Source organism: Saccopteryx leptura, chromosome 1 (genome assembly GCF_036850995.1).
Source record: "Saccopteryx leptura isolate mSacLep1 chromosome 1, mSacLep1_pri_phased_curated, whole genome shotgun sequence".
Taxonomy (NCBI): domain Eukaryota; kingdom Metazoa; phylum Chordata; class Mammalia; order Chiroptera; family Emballonuridae; genus Saccopteryx; species Saccopteryx leptura.
Genome location: NC_089503.1, coordinates 373,686,617 through 373,702,909, shown reverse-complemented (window position 1 = coordinate 373,702,909; position 16,293 = coordinate 373,686,617). Strand labels below are relative to the sequence as shown.

Here is a 16,293-nt window from a genome sequence, read left to right as displayed (position 1 = left end):
CTCAGGAGCCTTTTCATTACTACTACTTAAGAACGGGCTCAGCATATAACAGGCTAGTAAATGCTTCTTAAAGGAGGGTAAAGGATCCTGTCTTCTTTTTGATGGAGCCTATCAGGTTGCCTAGAAACCCATTTCCAGATGATTTCAGTCTGAGCTTCTCAGTATGCCACCGGGGAGGGTGGTGGTCCAGTGCCTGCGCTTTAGTGCCTGGAGCCCAAAGCTTGGTTCTGAACGCCAGCCTTGCCACCAGCCCTGTGACCTTCTGCAACTATGGAAATGTTCTGTGCCTTATTTCCTGACCTGCAAAGTGAGGCAGAGTGAGAGTGATATCACCCAGGGCTAAATGATAAATATATGCAGAAGTGTTTTGCATGTATTTAAATATAAACATTAGCATACACTCGTCTTGCATTCCTAGCCTCACACATTGCTTATTGGTAAGTAGTTGCTCAATAAATATTAACAAATAAAAGTAAGGTGTCAATCAAGATGGTGAGATAGAAACAGAAAGACTTTTTCTTTGCCCACTGAAGGCACTTGTTCATTGCCTGCTTTGTTCTTGGTGGCTCTCCTGAATAGATCTGATGGGTTTCACTTCAGGCTGTCACTTCCTTAAGCATTATTTAAGCACTACAATTAGCACTTTCCCTGCATTCCCTGGCGGACTTTGTGTTCACTGCCATTCTTCTCTTCAGACTGTTAATGTCCTGGTAGTGCTGGGGGCATGCCTCCTGGTTTACCCCCAGGGCCTGCTGCTCCGCAACTCACCCAAGCTCCTCTCTGACAGCTCCTTACTCTGCTGCCAGAGATGCCCCTGTGCTCACAAGCCTTTCCTCAGTAACTCCCAGAATAGAGCCTGTTCTTATTCATTTATTTATTTATTTATTTATTTATTTATTTATTTATTTATTTATTTATTTTGTGAGAAGACAGGAGATAGTGAGACAGACTCCTACATACACCCCGACTGGGATTCACTTGGAAATACCCCATTCTTTTAACCAAGGTCTCCTGGAGGTATCAAGGCATTTATATCCAAATAGGGTTAAAAATATATAGATAAATATAAAACCAGAATGTTTTCAGTGGTTATTATTTGAGTCGTAGGATTATAGGTTATTTTATTTTATTTTATTTTATTTTATCTTATATTTTACGGTAGTAAATTCAGACTCCGCTATTAATTTTTTTTTAATTTAGAAATTAAATTTAATGGGGGACATTGGTCCATAGGATACACAAGTTTCAGATCACCATATTATTATTTTATTTTTTTTAATGGCTACTTTTTAAATTTGTCAATAATGAACGTGGATCACTTGGGTAGGTAAAAGGGAAAAGAAACAAAATGCTAGCTCTTTTCTTGGACAACGAAATGTAAAACAGATGGCTCCGTGTCAGAAAAAGCGAGACCCTGAGATATGGCAGGTCCACTTCAGGGCCAATGCTGGACCTGAGGATTGGCGTGGGAGAGAGGGTGTCAGGCATCCCACACTCACCCTGCGTCTCATTCTGCAACTAATCTCGTGGGGCTTTCTGCCCTGACGCTCTTGCTAGTTTCAGAGCCAGAAGCATCTGCCCCTTCCCACAATGACAACAGCACTGTTTGTTCCTCTCTTAGGGCGCTTACTTTTTTGCACAATACATTCTCCCACAACAGCCTGTACGCCAGCCTATACATCTGATGACATATCCATCCACTCCAACATTTACGAAGCACCATCCATGTGCCACGTAGTGGGTGCTGAATGTATTGCTGGTTTCTACAATAAGCACACTCAGCCCCACGTAGGGAAACAGGGAAGCCCGGGCTCCAAAGCGGTGGGAACAGTTCAGTCTCAATGAATTTACTTAGAAATACTTCAATCACAAAATCTGGAAATGAACTAGTCTAATCAATATATATGAGAGTTTTATGTTGGCCTAGTGTGGGCTTGATCTTGAATTATGCATAGAGCATGGGCATACTGCAGTATTTGTAGCACCTGTACCTTCTAAAGGTCTTAATTCTGGTTGGGCGAACTACCGAGGAGGCATGGACAGAGGTTCCGGTTTTATTTAATGGCATCTGGAGTTCGAGATGATTTGACAGATGTGACTTTAATGCGAGCACAAAGAATGATCAATTCCGGGGTGGATGGTGCTGGCAGGCATGGAAAACCTTTCTAGAAGGTCACACTGGAGGTGACTCTCAAAGGAGGAGGAGCATTAGCTGATTGAGTTGCTGTGATGGGAAGAAGAAGAAGGAAGACATGTCACACAAAGGAACGTGGTCTGGAGCCTCAGGCTGTTCGCTGAACCAGGGGTGCGCCCAGTCTGTATTTCCGCTAGACTTGTGCCCTTGTGACTTCACTGCGGCCCCTTGCTCCAATCCATAGCGCACCTCTGCCCATGACGTTCAAGTCCTCTGCCCTAAATCACCCACACCCACTCTCTTCCACCCTGTTCTCCTCTTTCTGGAGATCTGAAATCAGCTTCCTCAGAGGAGAACGGAGAATACCAGGATTACATTTCCCCGGAAGTCCCTCCCTTTGCCTTCAATTCAGTATGGATCACAGGTTACCCTGTGTCTTTATAACCAGGGCCTGGCTAAGGCTTCAACCTCACCCTTCCTCCGTCAAGAGGATCTTGGCTCAGTCAAGGGCAACAACAGCTTCCCTGGGTGTCTCCTCAGCACCCATAAGCCCCGCTCACTCCACATTATCACTCTGCAGTTAATACATGGGTCGCCTTTTAACATTTCATATATTTTCTTGTCTATTTTCTTTCCCCAAATATACTGCACACAAAAATTAGGGGACATTCTAAATATGAAGCTATAAAATATTCCCTAACTATGTGAGCATAATTGGAGGATATTTCAAAATGAACATGAAGTGATAAAATATCCCTTATTTCTGTGAGCAGTGTAGATTGACACTGCTCCTAAAAATGACCCGATACCTTAGATTTCTCACCGTTCTACTCTACCTGGCCGGCCTTTGACAATCCATTCGTCTGATTTCAGATTCATTTCTCCAGCTCTATTTCTTACATACTCTGCTTTCTCGTCTTGTGTGATTTCATTATAAGTAACTACCAATCCTCTATGCAAATATTATACAATTTAGGGGACTATGACCCAACATTTCCCATGTTACGAAAATGAACACAGTGCTTCTCGCTTTTCTGAACAAAGGACTACTACGTATGGCCACAAGTCTCTGTCTTCCCTCGACACTGGAGTCTTTCACCCTCAGATGGTCACTGAGATCTCTGTGAGAATGACCACAAAGGATATTGCATCTGAACACGGGCAATAATTCATAAGAAGTGTTTTAACTCCCAACATCTTTTTCCATAGAAAAGTGCCTTTTATTCAACCTGGGGATATGAGTCAGCTAGAAATGTATTTATATTCGAGAACTAAGACCCTGGAAAGCCTAACATTTATTTTGGACAGTTAAAACTGGAGAATCCAAGGTGACCACACGAAAACCCTTGATACAACAGTCTTCATCATCATAATGCATGAAAACACATTATCGCCACGACAAGCCAATACAACATTTTCTAACTGGTCACACAGAGCAGTAATTGTTACCCAAAATCCAGAACACAGGACTCACCTATTCTCACTCTCTATCTTTTTTTAAATTTTTCTATTATAGTTTATTTATTTATTTATTTATTTATTTTTTGCATTTTTCTGAAGCTGGAAACAGGGAGAGACAGTCAGACAGACTCCCGCATGCGCCCGACTGGGATCCACCCGGCACGCCCACCATGGGGCGATGCTCTGCCCACCAGGGGGCGATGCTCTGCCCATCCTGGGCGTCGCCATGTTGCGACCAGAGCCACTCTAGCGCCTGGGGCAGAGGCCACAGAGCCATCCCCAGCGCCCGGGCCATCTTTGCTCCAATGGAGCCTTGGCTGCGGGAGGGGAAGAGAGAGACAGAGAGGAAGGCGCGGCGGAGGGGTGGAGAAGAAAATGGGCGCTTCTCCTATGTGCCCTGGCCGGGAATCGAACCCGGGTCCTCCGCACGCTAGGCCGACGCTCTACCGCTGAGCCAACCGGCCGGGGCCTCTATTATATTTTATATTCAGTATTATTTTGTATTAGTTTCAAGAATACAACAAGTTGGTGTGTTTATGTTTAATACTTAGTAAAATGTTACACAGAGGTTTAAGAGAATTATCTGCAATCCCATGAAAGAAAAGGGAAGAGGAGGAGAAAAGAAGAGCAAGAAAACCAAAATAAAGAAATAACAAACATTTACAAAGTTTATCCTCTTTAGAGAGCTTTTTACAGTCAGAAACTAGTGGTATTTTTTATCCTCCCTTCTACTTTTCTCTTTTTCAAAATTTCAAAACAATGAAAATAACTACTTTTTAAAAATTGACAATTTTAAATACAAAAGACAGAAAAATCATTTTCTTCATCTTTGGCTGCTTGACCACTAGATAAAATATCATCCTGGCAGATGAAGACCTTTAAATGAGAGCTCAGAGAACACATCCTATTTCAATCCATTTAGAAGTAGGTATCTTTCTGCCTTCCTTCTGTGGACTTCGTATTTACCAATAAACAGTTTCCTATCTGTGCTCTTTAAATCTCAGCTGAGATCTCCATCCATACTACCACGACCTCTGCTCATCCTGTTGTCCCCATTAGTCTGTCACTGGGAAATCCTCATCAGGCCTCAGTTCCCTTTTGAAATAAATGATGAACCAAGACAGTTGGTAAAATGTCCATTCTCAAGTCCAGAATTTTGGTCAAGAGCTAATACAATGTCCAAGTAAAACTCTGCCTTGCCAACACATCAGGGTAGGTGCCTTCACTCTTCTGTTCTTGGTAAAGAGAAGGAAAACGCTCTTTCACAAGGATCAGAGCTCTCTGTCAAAATCTTCTTAATTAACTTCTGGAATGGGAGTATATGGCAGGCAGAATAATTACACTACTCCCTACCCCCGCCCCCCCACGAAAAGTCCACATTGTAAACCCCAGTACCAGTGAATATGTTAGGTTACATGGCAAGGGGAAACTAAACTTGCTAATTAGTTGAATTTAGGGAGATTATCCTGGAATAGCCTTGATCAGGCAGGAGTAGGTTTTCCCAAACCCCAGTACTGATACAGCTTGGTTGATGCAAACTCTACATATTGTTGCTTTGTGCTGTCTTTGTGACTCAAGGTTGAGTCAAAAAGCCTGAGAACTGCAAATTTACCTACAATTGACTTGGCGCAAAAAGGTTCCTATCTAACTGACAACATTCATTTGTGTCTCGTTTATTTTACCTTCAGTTTTAGACCAGGAAACATTAGTCTTTCATTGTGGATATAAAGCAAGGTCCATTTTAGTGCAGTTGAAGAGAATGCATATTTGGGTCTGCTATTTCTGTTTACTATATTTTGCTTATTTAACATCTAAATGCTATTGTTTTTAAAACCTTAAGGGTGGCTTTGTTCCAGCATGTCAATTACAAAGAACTAAGGTTTCACTTACTAGTGTCTAGCCATTTCCTCTCCCACTAAGTGGGAGTTTTTCTCCCCTGAAATAAGTTTTAGAAATTCCTAGAAGAGGGGTTGGTTCATATCTTAATACTGGTAAACAGCAACTTTGGGACTGGATTTACTTGATTGCATTAAAATTGCATTGTTACAGAGCTAGAAAAAAATTAAGTGTGAAAAATGACACTAGTTTCATGCTGAGTACAAATAACAGTTAAGAGCATGTGAAGATGTGATCATTTGTGATGTTACTTGTAAAACAAAGCATGTATAAATATCTTTTGAAGTGCTGAAAGGAAAATAATATTTCATATTCTTTAACATAATACTTTTCGTGTTGATTATATTCATTTCTTTTTCTATGTTTTGTTTTGTAGTCTTAAGAAGTGTTTCAAATATATCAGAATATATAAGAATAAATGCCCTACATGTTGTGATGCTGAATTTTATATAAAACTGTGTGCATACATTAAATGTTGTCTGTTGAAAAAAAATCACAAAGGTCCTTAAAAGTGGAAGAGTCATTAGACGAGGAAGTCAGTGGTGAGATTTGAGAAATACTCAATCCACAAGTCCTGGTTTTGAAGATAGAAGATTGAGACAATAAACCGTAGAAGATAATATGGGTGGCTCTAGAAGCTGGAAAAGGTAGGGACACAGATTCTCCCTTAGAGTCTCCAGAAATGAAGGCAGCCCTGAGTCACCTGGATTTTAGCCCAGTGAGGCCATTTCAGACATGTGACCCACAGAACCCTAAGATTGTAAATCTGTGTTGCTTTCAACCAATAAAACTTGTCATAAATTGTTACAGCAGCAATAGAAAACTAACACAGAGCATAGAAAGTGACAGAATGAGACCAGAGACCAAATAAGAGACCAATTTACTTTCACCTAAAGTCAAAGAAAGTGACTTAAAAAATCTTACAATTGACTGAATACCAAACCGAATGATTAAGAAGATGAAATCTCTGCTTTGGATATTTTAATTCCGGGGTAGTCACCCTTTTTATACCTACTGCCCACTTTTGTATCTCTGTTAGGAGTAAAATTTTCTAACCGCCCACCGGTTCCACAGTAATGGTGATTTATAAAGTAGGGAAGTAACTTTACTTTATAAAATTTATAAAGCAGTTACAGCAAATTAAAGCATATAATAATTACTTACCAAGTACTTTATGTTGGATTTTTGCTAAGTTTGGCAGAATAAGTCTTTATAAAACTACTTAGTAGAGTTAAATCTATATTTTATTTATATATACTTTGGTTGCTCTGCTACCGCCCACCATGAAAGCTAGAACGCCTACTCATGGGTGGTGGGGACCAGGTTGACTACCACTGTTTTAAATAATGGAAAGAGATTGTCAATCATCCAGCCTTGATTTCTACACAATTTATTACTACTACTTTATTATTGTAGCATATTTTGTTATTTTATGTGTTACATATTTGTTGTTTAAAAATTCAAAAAAGTACAAAAAGCTGTAACTCTGACAGTCCCAAGTTGCTGTAACTTTATACGCATTATCTCCCCTGATCAGAAGCAGTTTTGTATTGTGGAAACTCCTGCCCATATTACATGTAAATGACCACAGACAGTTTTCTAGAACAATATTTTTAAAGCAACTATATTATCCTAGCTTGATAAGGAAACAGTACTTCATTCTGAAACAGGCTAGAGGGAGGCAGATGTCAGTCAATACGAGGAAGAGCTTTAATCAGACCATTCGCGATGGATACCTCACAATGGAGAGAGAGTTCTCTGGCCTGACAGGGATTCAAACATTGCTAACTGGTCCCCTGCCAGGGGTGCTGAAAAAGGGATGGGCACCTGTGTTGGGCTGGATTCTGGGGTTCGATCTTTACTGAAGAAATAGGATTCCTTTTAAAAGCATCAACAAAATGTCCTTATTTCATACTTGTTAACAATGAAACTAAGGAAGAGAAAAAATACCTACTCTATTATAATAATATTATTTTCTCTCTACCATATGAGCTAAGGGAATCAAAATTTAGTCCGGACATCGTCTCAGATATAAAGCATTTAAGTGACTTCTGCAAAAGCATGTTGATGCCTCTGATCTTGGGAAGCAGAGACAACTCTTATGAAATCCTTTCACAACCTAAGAACAGTGATGAATATCAAGAAAAAAAAAGAAGTAGTTTCCTATTGAGGAAGTAGTTTAACAAAACAGCCATTTATAAGTACAAGAATTGAGCCATTCCGATTAAAATAAAATTGATGCATTCTACTCATCGGCATCCAGTCTGCAAATGTCCCGATGTCTGGTGCCCTGCCTAGCTTTAAGGCCAGAGACAATAAGGAATTTCTAAGGTCACTGAGCAGTTTGATGCCATACTTGGAGGCACACTGGGATCTTCTACACCAGTTCAATGACATCTTATGGAACTGCGGGGGCTTTAGAGCCTTTAACAAATGAAAGTGTAGTCAAGGAAACAACTCAACAATAACTAGACTGGTTGAGGGAACAAGGTAGCAAGTCACGTGAGGAGCGATTGAAGGAACCAGGGATGTGACTGGGGGGTTGAAGAGGGGATCCAGATAGTGCATGACAGTTACAGATTCATACAAAAGGGACCTGTTCTACTTGGATCCAGATGGCAGAACGTGGTCAGAAGGAGCTCTACAACAAGTACCATCTTCTCTTTATTAGGAAAACAGTTTAAGCACAGGTGTGGGGACTCGCAGAGAGGATCAGAGAAGGGATTCCTGAACCAAATGAGAGTGAAAGTGGAACAGACACGCCAGCTAACCCTAAGCTGAGCGTAAGGTCAGCATTCTGTAAGAGCCAGCCAGGCAATTTATATGAGTTAACCACGATCTGTGTTAAGGAAAAACCAGAGGTGGGACTGTGACAAATGGGAGCATCTAACAGGAGTCACACCACTCTTCAATGGATTGCTATGATGTAGTAATGACAGCTGCATGTTACCAAATCCTATTGAAAAGCTAGGAAACTATATGTGTATGTAAAATCTACTGATCTATACAGGGTAGCAGCTAATTCAACATTTCAAAACAAATAACTCAAACACAATAGGTCAGAGGCCTCCAGGAAGAACTTGAACCTCTTCCTTCAAAATGCCCCAACCACCCACAATCCTAAGAGCCTGGATGGGCAAGAAGGCAGAAAAGAAACCGTACAGATCTTGGAATTATTGTCACATTTTCTCTACAATTTGATTCACCAAACTGGCCACTCGATGCGGAAATTCTGATGCACTGACTGATAAATAATGAATGAGGTCTGGCAAGTGATGACCCCGAGAGACCAGTGAGTGAGTCGCTCAGCGCCAACCTTCCCCGCACACTGTGGAATTGAGGAAGGGCCTCCATTCGCTTGTCAACAGAACATCTGGTGACTTGCATGTCAGAATGAGGCAGGAACAGAGAAATAGGGTTGCTTCACTGTGGCAGTTAGTGGCCCTGTTGCTGACGTCATCTCTCCCCTAGTTGGTAAACAACACTGAAACTCTTCTCTGGGCCTCTACAATCTAGTCAGTGATCAACTAGGGAACATGCCAGAGCTTCTTCTGAGAGCAAATGCTTCACTGAGGGAGGGAATCAGTCCAATTCAACCCTGGTTCACAGCCCTCTCCAGAAAGCCTGTTGTTCCACATACAGGTGTTCAATTATTGGAAGATCTTCTCCCAGCGGAGATCTGTGCACAACCCTATCTGGAACAAAGGTCAAGCTGCTAATGCTTTTCTGCATTTTTTCCAACTCCCAGCTTCAAATACTCTATTTGGATTTTACCTGATCACTTTGAACCTCAAACATTAGCCGGCTATCAGTTTGGCATTAATATCACGGCATTCTATGATGCTGTGTTCTACAGGTAGCTCTCAGTTAACGGTTCCCAACACTCTGAACAGAGCAGAACATTATCTTTAATGTATAACAAGTTATATTTATTAAACAAATAATATAAAAATACATTAAAATTTATTATTAAAATTGTGAGAATGATGCACCAATAATTCAAAGTAACACAATATTAGCAAATCATGTCACTAGCTTATTTGTTTTTATTAGATGGAGGCGTGCCACCCCATTAGGTACATGGGAAAACGAGAGAGAAACATCAGCTTCCCACTCTACCTCCAAAAATAGCTTCTGTCCACCTGCTGCTTCCACCCTGCACCAGACTGCTTCCAATAAACCAGAGCTGGTCTCCTCTCCTCTCCTCTTCTGCCCCTTCATCCATTCCTCACACAGCACCCAGTGCTGCCTCTGAAAACACGAAACTACCTTATCCCACCTCTGCTTCTGGTTTTTATTGCACTTGAGGCTCAGAAGGCTAATCTCAGCCTAGGAGGCTGTGCATGACCTGGTCCCGGGCCCTCGATCTCAGCTGGTTCTCCCCCTGCCCACACCTACTGCCAGCCACACTACCTTCCACTGTGCATGTAACTCTCTGAGCTTGTTCCCAGGATTGTACACTTGTGGATCCATCCACCAGAACTGCCTGCTCATCTTCTGGGGGCTCATTTGAAGGCCATATCCCAGAAACTCCATCTCTTCAAAACCCAACCCAAAAAGTTAGGCCCCCTCCCAACTCTGTCTCTCTCTCTCTCTCTCTCTCATACACACACACACACACACACACACACACACACGGCACAATACTCTACCACAGCACACTTGTTTTCTTCAAAACATATAGTACTCTCTGAATTTCCATTGTTCATCCCTCGATTCTAGAATGTGAACTCCACAAGAATGGAGCCCTATCTGTCTTAATCACTCTGCTCTACACTCAGTTCCTGGCCCCATAGTAGGTGCTTAAAATTTTTTCTTAAAATCAGTGAAGGACTGAACAAAGCTTGTACTAGGAATCAACTAGCCACTTAATTCAATCAGTATCTATTCGTATACAAGATTTTCCTTTTCAGATTTTTCCTTCTCCTGAACTGCTAAGTTTGTTTCTTACAAGAAACAGCCCTGGCCGGTTGGCTCAGCGGTAGAGCGTCGGCCTGGCTTGCGGGGGACCTGGGTTCGATTCCTGGCCAGGGCACATAGGAGAAGCGCCCATTTGCTTCTCCACCTCCCCCTCCTTCCTCTCTGTCTCTCTCTTCCCCTCCCGCAGCCAAGGCTCCATTGGAGCAAAGTTGGCCCGGGCGCTGGGGATGGCTCGTTGGCCTCTGCCCCAGGTGCTAGAGTGGCTCTGGTCGTGGCAGAGCTACACCCCGGAGGGGCAGAGCATTGCCCCCTGGTGGGCAGAGCCTCGCCCCTGGTGGGCGTGCTGGGTGGATCCCGGTCAGATGCATGCGGGAATCTGACTGTCTCTCCCCATTTCCAGCTTCAGAAAAATACAAAAAAAAAAAAAAAAAGAAAAAAAAAAAAAGAAACAATAAGCTTATATATATTAGACTGCTTCTATTAGTGCATTCTATCTGTAAAATAGAGGCAAGTGGCAGTGAGGGTACCTGACAGGTGCTGGCTTCACAGACAAGGGCAGCCAGAACCCACTGCCCTCCCTTTCTAACCACAAAGCTGCCACAGGATTCCAGAACAAGACGGCTTGAGCTCCATGTTTCCCCTTCAGTTCTCGTCACTCGATACCTTCTCTTCAATGCTTCCCTTTTATGGAAACTTCAGATTGTCTCCAGAGGTCAGTGAGGCCAATTATCATGGGTGTTAAAAAGAAATCAGGCTTAGGATGAAACCAAGGCATAAATAACCCGATGACCACCTTCTTTTGCAGGAAACATCCGTGCTGGGGGGTATCAGGGAAAGGCATTCAGACAGATGCCGAACCCCCAGCTCACTCTCCCAGGTCCCAGTCCAGGAGCACGGTACCCAGTCAGCACTTTCCTTGTGCTCTGTGCCCAGAGCCTCCAAGAGGATGGGACACTGTGTGGGTTCCCCAAGTCTGACTGGGAGAGGGACTGTGTATTCCTCGCCACCAGCAGGCACAGGGCACAGACATTAAACAGAGAAGAAGAGAAGAATCACCTGCCCAAACTTCTGTTTGCAGGGAAACCATCAGGGTGCTGGGCAAACCCTTTCACACTCAGAAGGGATTTCTCAGCTGTGAGAGCCAGATCTACACCCTCAGCACTCTGCTGCTCCCTCACTCCCAGTAGCTCTAGGACACTGACAGCCTGGGTGACAGTCTGTGGTGACAGACTGTAGTGTCAGCCTTGAGGACAAAGGGCCCATTTCAGTGAAGAGCATGGCCACACTGTGCACAGCACCGTGCTTCACAAACTCCCGGGGAAGGGAGAGAGCCCTCTGCGCCCAGGGGCAGTGAGTGGAAGCCTGAGGCATGCCTCACAAACTCCCGGGGAAGGGAGGGAGCCCTCTACGCCCAGGGGCAGTGAGTGGAAGCCTGAGGCATGCCTCACAAACTCCCGGGGAAGGGAGAGAGCCCTCTACGCCCAGGGGCAGTGAGTGGAAGCCTGAGGACTGGGAAATGCCAAGCCCAAGGGCTCCCCCAGCAGAGCCACCAGCATGCCCTCTGTGAGGAAACCTGTCAGGTCCTGGCAGCTCTCCAGTACCCGGTGGTGCCCAGAAGGCCACCTCCTTCTTATAGATCAGGACAATACTTAAGGCCCTGATCTCTGACTTCAATGTTGTAAAGCCAGTGGCCACGGCCAGCATCACAGCCACCTGGCCTGTTAATCCAAATTCGGAGGGACCCAAAACATGAAAGACAGAAATAAGGTCCGTAGTTTACACACCAAAGCTTTATTGTTTAGCTTGGCCAAGCGGCGGCAGCTCCGACAGAAATCTGAGGGAGAGTGCACCGGCCCTTTGTTCTATTTAGTTTCTATAGTTTTGTAAGTGGGAAGTACAGAAGCAAAAATTGCAATTAGGAGCCCCTTACCACTATTGGTTATAGTCATATGTCCTTTAACATGATAGGACCATGTTCAATTTGCAAGCTATACATCATTTTGGGGAAAACAAAGTTTACAAGCCAACACAATGGTAGAAAGATGTCTCTTTACATATTAAAGGCATTCCTATATTATCTAGTGTTTATCTGCTATCTCTCTGTCCAGAATCCCACACACATTTACATAGGAGAGGTAGTTTCGGTGGAGACAAATGCCCGCAAATGACTCATTGCTATAAGAAAAGGTTTATTTTGGCTTTTCTCTTCCTGCACCTGGCTAGCCATTCACCCTTTCCCCACAGGTGTGGTGGAATGTCTGGGAATCCATGTTTTCCTCCCCTTGCATTTACAATACAATGCCAAGGGCCATCCTGGTTATGCCAATCACACAGTACAGAGACTATTCTCACAATTTCTCTGCACACCTTAATCCAAATTAATAAAATGTTCTCCAAGCCTCCTAAAATATTAATATTAATTCTGTAGCCTTTGGTACTTTACAACACCTGCGGGTGAAATGGCTCAGTGGCTCCTCATGGCCCATGCAGGTTCGCATCGGATTCGGACAGTCGGTAAAGAAACAACGGAGCCAAAAACTGGTGGGCCATTACCTTTAATTCTGGCTTGCACCTGGCGGGCAAGTAAAAACACACACTGGGCTCCAAAACCCACTCACATTCAGTGCTCACAAAGCTACTGACTTATCCGAGTTTCCTAGAATCAAAGGTTTCTAGCTCACCAGACTTATTCACCTCTGTTCCCCATCTCCTTCCTTCTCCCTGCACAAACACTGCACAAACTGGCTTCTCACTCAACACTCCGCCATCTTGGCTACTTCTGCTGGCCTCCTCCAGGTGGCCTTTCTCTGCTCTCCTCTGCTCTCTCCTCTAATGATAATCTCAGGAACCAAGCGAGCAAGCTCCCGTTCTGCCCCTATTTTATAGTGTAGAAATCCAAACCTTTAATCCAATATACAAAATAGGGAAGTCTCTAATACAAAGTCACTTATCTGGGGCATGATGGGATTGTACCACCCCACATCAAAAAGAGTAGGAAAGGTTTAATCCCAAAACCAAGCCCCAGGCTACAAGGATTCTGCCTGCCCACAGCCTGCCCCCAACACACATTAATATCACCTGGGCAACGGCCTCCACATGAGCAGTGCCATCTGTAACAAAGTGAGCATAATACATTTTATCCGCCCAACAAATGTGAACCCCGGATTTGGTCCTGAGTCTTTTGGGATTGTCAGCACTTTAAAGGACACATTTTCCAGCCCTTACTCACAGACCAGTCTCCCAGCTCAGCATTCTCATTTGGGCCAAAGGGTGCAAGACTGATTCTCATTGGTGCAAGACTGATTTGTTAACCCAAGTCCCTTCAGAACCTGAACTTATGTGCCCTTCAGGCTCCCCCTAAAAGCACCCCACCTCTCCCTCCTCCTGGCACCTCCTCTGCGACAACTCCGAGAACCACAGGCCTGATAGGAAACATCACCTTTCCATATGTGGAGATAGAAATTTCCAGTAGAAGCTCTAGGGCAGGGGTCCCCAAACTTTGGCCCACGGGCCACATGTGGCCTCTTTAGGCCATTTATCCCGCCCCGCTGCACTTCTGGAAGGGGCACCTCTTTCATTGGTGGTCAGTGAGAGGAGCATAGTTCCCATTGAAATATTGGTCAGTTTGTTGATTTAAATTTACTTGTTCTTTATTTTAAATATTGTATTTGTCCCCGTTTTGTTTTTTTACTTTAAAATAAGATATGTGCAGTGTGCATAGGGATTTGTTCATAGTTTTTTTTATAGTCCGGCCCTCCAATGATCTGAGGGACAGTGAACTGGCCCCCTGTGCGCCCGATTCTCCCTCTGGGCACCGAATTCTTGGGGAGAGGTTCCGGAGAACTGGGTTTCAATTCCGTCCCGCTGAGCGCAAACACTCTAGCGCTGTCCCCGAGGGCGGCGGGGACCGAGAGCCCAGCGCAGGCCAGGCGCGGGTACACTCCCAGCCACGCCGCCACCCCCACCCGAGCTCGCGGTCGCTCCAGGTCCCCCGCTCCAGCGCGGCGCCGGTCCAGCATGAGCCCCGCCGACCCCGCACCTGTCCCGGGCCCCGCACCTCTCCCCTGGGTCCCTCCTCACCCGGAGCTGCGCGGAGCAGCTCTCACGAACCAGGGACTCTGAGCGCGATTCGAGGCGCCCGGACGCGACCCGAGCGTGTCAAACCCGACCGTCTTCTCACTGCCGGCTCTTCGGAATCTGCCAGCAGCTGTTTGTTACCTTGGCCCCGGGGCAGCGGGACAGCTCAGAAGTGCTAGGGCTTTGGCCTCTATCCGCCCCGCGCGGTCTTATCGCCTTCCTGTCACTCTCTTCCCCCGAAGGCAGGAGGACTCCCACAAGCAGAATCAGTTTAGCACGCGAGGGTGCTCCTTCCCCAGGCCTGGGGTTCCACAATCTGTATCTGCGGGTACCTTATCCCGCCCTAGGATGGACCCAGACAGCGCCTGGGCCGGTGCTGTGCCCACTACTCCCTTCCATTTCTCAGACTCCATCTGATTCCTATCAGATCTGTTCCCTCTTTAATTCGCCCACATCAAGCCAACCTTGCTTGTTTCGCTGGATTCCCTCTGCTTGCATCTGTAGTCTGCCATACCCGGCGCATTCCGCATTTCAGTATATTGTAGGGTGGACACCAATTCAAAAATTGTGCTGACTGTGCTGTAGATTGGAAGGCCTGTCACCCTGTGGTTTCATTTCTCCGTGGAAATACAATGCAAGGCAGCCAGGAAGAGCGAGCATGACTTGGGGGGAAATGGTGTATGAAGGGCTTATCTCATAGCTTATTTTATTCCAATTATTTGAGGGTTAACTGAAATTCCCTCCTTCATTTCCCAATACTTTCTCTTCAGTCCAAGTTCTCTTTTATTTAATTTATTGATTTTTAAAGAGGGGCAGGGGGAAGGCGGGGAGGGAGAGTGGGAAGCTTCAACTCATAGTTGCTTCTTCTATGTGCCTTGACCTGGCAATCCCGGGGTTTTGAACAGGTGACCCCAGCATTCCAGGTCGACACTTTATGCACTGTGCCACCACAGGTCAGGTGGTCCACTATTCGTTCAAAGTTTCAATTAGAGACTCAAGGAATGTAGTTTGAAATTTATATCTGGTGTTATTAACGTTGGTATTTTTTATTTTTATTTTTATTTACTTTTTGTCCTGATAGTGTGCCTATTATTTTTTATTAATTTTAATTTGGTGACATTGATAAATCAGGGTACATATGTTCAGAGAAAACATCTCCAGGTTATTTTGACATTTGATTATGTTGCATACCCATCACCCAAAGTCAAATTGTCTTCCGCCACCTTCTATCTGGTTTTCTTTGTGCCTCCTCCCTTAACTATCACACTCTTGTCCATGTCTCTGAGTCTCATTTTTCTTTATCCAGTCCTCTATTGAAGGGCTTTTTTGTTGTTTCCATGTCTTGGCCACGGTGAACAATGCTGCAATAAACATGGAGCTGCATGTGTCTTTACGTACCAATGTTTCTGAGTTTTGGGGGTATATACCCAGTAGAGGGATTGCTGGGTCATATGGTAGTTCTATTTTTAATTTTTTGAGGAACTACCATACTTTCTTCCATAATGGTTGTACTACTTTATATTCCCACCAACAGTAGATGAGGGTTCCTTTTTCTCCACAGCCTCTCCAACACTTGCTATTACCTGTCTTGTTGATAAGTTAATCTAACAGATGTGAGGTGGTATCTCATTGTAGTTTTGATTTGCATTTCTCTAATAGCTAATGAAGATAAGCATCTTTTCATATATCTGTTGGCCATTTGTATTTCTTCCTGGGAGAAGTGTCTGTTCATGTCCTCTTCCCATTTTTTTTATTGGATTGTTTGTTTATTGTTGAGTTTTATAAGTTCTTTGTATATTTTGGAT

The 16,293-nt window shown here is 44.2% G+C and overlaps 1 protein-coding gene across 4 annotated transcripts in view; it reads right to left on the bottom strand.

Annotated features, from left to right (window-relative positions):
- Window positions 1-15,114, bottom strand: part of LOC136387538 (platelet-activating factor acetylhydrolase-like) — a 37,108-nt gene extending 21,994 nt beyond the window's left edge. Inside the window, exon 1 of one of the 4 annotated variants that reach the window (XM_066359257.1) lies at window positions 14,953-15,114. The gene's annotated coding sequence lies outside the window, so the exon portion shown is untranslated. Of the gene's footprint in view, window positions 1-14,468; window positions 14,641-14,952 lie in introns of those variants that run through there. The other 3 variants (XM_066359255.1, XM_066359256.1, XM_066359258.1) reach the window with 3 other exon arrangements.
- Window positions 15,115-16,293: the final 1,179 nt, after the last annotated feature.